General features: G+C 37.8%; 1 long non-coding RNA gene across 1 annotated transcript; it reads right to left on the minus strand.

Annotated features, from left to right (window-relative positions):
- Window positions 1–721: 721 nt before the first annotated feature.
- On the minus strand, window positions 722–1,642 carry LOC122714430. The gene is made up of 3 exons (XR_006346643.1): window positions 1,487–1,642; window positions 1,252–1,379; window positions 722–1,142 (listed from the first exon to the last, which is right to left on the minus strand). It is a non-coding gene; the product is annotated as an uncharacterized LOC122714430 (long non-coding RNA).
- Between the last annotated feature and the right edge of the window lie 3,454 nt (window positions 1,643–5,096).

Consider the following 5,096-nt stretch of genomic DNA (forward strand, 5'->3'; position numbering starts at 1 on the left):
GCCAACACCTTTAATAATTAAAGTTTAAAACATTCGAGTGCTAGTTGTAAGTAGACATGCAACTATGCCCGATAATTGCACGATGATAACAACGTTTGATAAGCGTGCAACAACTCGAACGCGGGTAATTGCATTAGAAAAATTCGCGTTATCTTAAATTGCACTTGACCCCTTCGAAAGACAAGAATCGCCACTCTTCAGCCACAATTTTGTACTCGTCTCGTTCCACGTCTCGCCATTTTTTAATTACATCGTTGCAATTAGGGATACAATTTCGATATATACGCACTGGAGAAAATCAATTTCAACGTTTTCCCTCTATGCGATTCGGAAATTATTGAGAAGTAAATAATATTTCGATTATATTCGTTCTATCGAATTCAATATCGAATAGTATCGAATCATACTCATCGAAATTATAAATTTCGAGAAGTAATTTTTATTTATTTTAAACGGATTTCTATTTACAATCCCCAGTTTTTTTTTCGACATATCGTTTGTTTAACATTGGAATTTGAATATAAATTATAAGAACAATTTTCGTACTTTTCCACGTAAATATTACATTAAATTAAAGTTGTATATAATTACTATTAAAAAATACCGATTGTTATCGTATTAAATTCATATAATATAAAAGTACATTATATATATATATTTATTTATTTTGTTTATCGACTCCAATTATTTTTTTACTTTCTCCCCGATTCTTTATGATTAACGAGATAATTCGTGAGAAGGAACGCTCTTTCGCGATCTTATCTACACGAAAGTGAATAATAAAAGATCCCGCAAATTAATTTCGTCCCATTTAAATTACACTTCACTACAGGCAAAATGCCTATTAATAACGACACTGTAACCATGTAATTTAGTTTGCGCGCAAGTGTCTCGAGACACGATGCATTCTGGTTTCCTTTAATGAAGATGCAACCAATTATCTTCGTAATTCATTATTCTTTCTTTTTTTTTTTCGCCTTTATTTTTTCTTCCTTTCTCTAAACTTCCTTTTCGACGGAAATTTCGTGCTTCCGTTATTTCCCATAAATAGGCACAATTTTATTAAAATAATTTTCGCTCAAAACGAATCGTTGAAAAATCATTCTCGATCGCCAAATTTCTCCATTATTACTTATCACCAACTACGGACAAAACATAATAGCTATTAGTAAAGTTATCTCGACAATTAATTAAAATATAATAATCGTAGCACTAAAATTCAAACGAATGAATATTATTCAAACAATTTACCTAAAATAACAATTTACTCCAAGAAATTCTTCAATTTTTCAATTCCCAACCAATTTCGCACGAGCAGAGTTTCCACAATTTCTCTCGAATTCGCTCTTCTTTCGAGATCTTGCCTCAGAATAAAATACCTTGAAACGAACATTATATATATATATTCCCTCCTACACCCCCAGACAAGCGGCGTTATTAAATCAACTTGCGCTTTGGATCGTCGATCCAAATCGTTTCCACGTACCATTAAGGGCTCGTCGAATCGGCATCGACATCGATGGATCCGAGGCGGACGTTGAGGAGGCTCTGATCGTTGCCCCTCGCGTTTATTAGCGCGCAACGAGGCTTTTATCGGGGCACGAGAAAGGGCCCGCGTACGTGTAAGTGTAAACGTTACGTGTGTGTGCGCGCGCGCGCGTGTGTGTGTGTGTGTGTGTGTGTGTGTAAAACTCGATTCGAGGAGGAATCGAGAGACGGGTATCCGTGGCGCGGGTCGCGAGATGGAAGTTGCTCGGGGCGTGGTAGATGCATTATGGATATACTGTTTCACCGAGCCACGCATCGATGCAACTTCGACCCGGGGCCCCGTCGTGGCGTGGTTTTATGCCGAGCCGCGCCGCGCCGGCTACATTGCTCGCGCACACCGCGTGGATCGCGTTAATGGAACGTTTTCCACGCGCGCACGTGTTGCTCTCTCCGCGCTCCTAACCTCTTCTCCTAACTTTCATTTCCAGTTGTTTCCTTCTTTTCGAGAGAGAGAGAGAGAGAAAGAGAGAGAAAGAATTTTTTCTTGTATTTTGTTTAGCGAAATCAATCCAGGATCTGGAGGAAAAAATTTATATCCTGATTCGCGATTAAATGCGTAAATAAAAAGTCGCGTAAAAAGCAAAATTTGTACGAAACGTATGACGAGTGTGTAGATTCTTTTTTATTGGAATATGGAATATCAGTTTCTGCCATATTTATTATCCTGGTAGTAATTTAGACGAGATTATAGAATCGTATGAAAAAAATGATTAAAAAATTTATAATAATTATGATATTTTGAATTTCTTTTGTATCGACTGATCGTAAACGGAGAAAAATCTTCGTTCTTTGACTCAAATTACTAGATTATAAAAATATCAATAATTTTATCAATTCAATTAATATTTTGCTCGAGTTTGTCTTCTTCAAATGTCAAATGATTCTTGGCCAATTATTATTCCGCTAGGAACGGCATACTCTTCTGATAAAAAAAAAAAAAAAAAAGAATACGATGGAACCTGATTCTCCATTAGAAACACGCATCTCATTAATAGTTAACACTCAGTTCCAAGTTTGCTAAATTTGTCACAACATTCGTCAACATTCGACGATTCTAATAGAAAAATATGAAGCACAGATTGAAGCATCGATTCTCCTCTCGTTAGAAATCACGAATTCTCCTCCTTCCACTCGTCTCTCTCGAAAAACAAGGAAGGATCGATCCGATATCACGATACCGGGGCGGAAATAGAGGGCGGTAGCCGTCCGGCAGAGGCAGAAGGCAGAGGCCAGAAGGAGGGGACGAGATAAATTAACCGAGGTGGACGAGTGAGCGCATCCTGATCAGCTGGTACGTTTTGATGGAATCGTGCACGACTACCCGGCCGAGGATCGAATCTAAACAGCGGACGTCGCACCATCGAGGCGAGAGGAGAGGTTGGCCGAATGCTAATGGCAGATGCGATGCTCGATCCGAGACGTTCCAGCCGTGCTCAGATCGTCTATCGGCACCCGGGAACCCTCTTCGTTAGCGCGACCACGAAAGAGTTTCGCCACCCCCCACCCCTTCGCCTAAACCGGACATTTTCACCGGCCACTTCCTCCACCGTCCGTGATTCATCCTTCGGTATTATCGGGTGCGTATCGAGCCTCCATCTTCGCAGATACCGCTGCTACACTCCCTTTGGAATGCTACGTAACGGTAGGCGGCCCCGTGTCTCTCTCTCTCTCTCTTTCTCTTCTCTTCTCTTCGCCGTTTGATGGATCGCCATCGCGCGAGATCCGTTTCCACGATTTGATTCCTGGCCAATGTTCTTTCCCTTTGTGGAAGGGAATTTTTTTTTCCGCCGCCAAGAGATATCTCGCTTCTGATTAATTCGTGACAGGGTTCGGAGAGAGAAGGGAGCTCTTTTCTTCACCCTTTAATTGTGGGCACTTTTAGCCGATCCCTCTAAAAAAAATATTTTACTAAGATCAAATTGTAATATTAGACGGTATAATTCTAATTATTTTATAAATTGCAAAAAGTATAGAAAGTAGGAAAGTATTGTGTAATAAAACATACAAGTTATTACAGAAATCTAAAAATCTTAAAATTTATATTAAAACTTCATTGCTTTATTCGTCGACATTTTGATCAAGGCGCTTTTTTCTTGAACTGGAAGAAGTAGAAGGCTTATATCAATATTAAAGAAAGTTCACAAAAATATACTTTGAAAGAGATTCGAATAACAGTGAAAATGAAACTAAACTTTTATCTTGTATTAAAATGAAAATAGGATAAAAAATAAAAGCATGCCGACTAATAAAATGCACTTTATAATCAACGATAATGAATAAAATAAAATGAAAATAAGTATATACATTCTAATTTTAAATTATATTACTGTGAAGTGATATCTATTTTATTTTCATTTTAGTGATATATGATAAACCACAACCTATATTTGATATTAGCAAAAATTAATATGTTTATATACCACACCTGCCTTTGACTATAATTTTAATACATAATTTATAAACCACTCGTAGTTAAAGAATTTTTTGCAAAAATGCTTGAAAGTCGGAATCGTTGATGATCAATCGTTGAGCATTTTCCTATGCGTCGAGAAAATTATGAGCATCTTTAAGCTCGCTTAGGAATTCATAGGGGATCTGAAATGGAAGCATGGATAAGTTTGGAAGTGACGAGAATTCAATTCAATCAGTTTATCGATCGAAAAAGAAAAAGCAAGCTTCTCGAAAAAGCGAACATTCGCAAAATACCTTGGAGCAAAATTACCAGAGTTGAAATGTCGATGAATCGGTCGATAAATTAAATGACTAATATCGGATCGGGCGGGGCAATTACAACGCGTCCAATCGATCCAACGGCTATTTACTCATTGTCCGTGGATACGTGGGCTCTGGTTGACGCACCCCTGGCGGACTTTCACGGCGCGAGACACCTGTGACGTGGTCGGGCATTGTGCCGACATTTTACAGGTGACTCCACCTTCTGCGATCCAGGTTTATACTACCACCTCGGACACTGCCGCGTTCTATTATCTTGCCGCTAACCCGTAGATCCTTCGACAAGATACCCATTGTCCGGGAAGGTTACCGTACTGCCCACACCGAGCCTCCACAACTTGCACGCTCTCCGCCATATTCATCCGTCCGTCTGAACAAATGTTCCCTCTCCTCGACCATCCTCTTCTTCCTCTTCTTCTTTCTCTGATTTCTGTTGTTTTTTGTTTGATTATATCCTTTTTGCTTTGCGAGAAAAAATTATGGTTTCCTTTTTTCTTAACTTTTGCACAATAGATCTTAGACTGAAATTAATGATGTATGAATGTTTTTGGTTGATAATTAATAAGATATAGATAGAGATTAATTTTTAACTTTTGTGCATACTTAGACTGAGTGTATAAATAATTTTGAAGGTAGATAATAAATGTCGAAATTGTGATTTTTCTTATTAACTTTTGCATAGTAGCAGATCTTAGCCTGAAATTAATGATGTATGAATGTTTTTGATTGATAATTAATAAGATATAGATAGAGATTAATTTTTAACTTTTGTGCATACTTAGACTGAGTGTATAAATAATTTTAAAGGTAGATAA

This window comes from Apis laboriosa, unplaced genomic scaffold, assembly GCF_014066325.1.
Source record: "Apis laboriosa isolate Shangri-la unplaced genomic scaffold, ASM1406632v1 scaffold112_cov148, whole genome shotgun sequence".
Classification (NCBI taxonomy): domain Eukaryota; kingdom Metazoa; phylum Arthropoda; class Insecta; order Hymenoptera; family Apidae; genus Apis; species Apis laboriosa.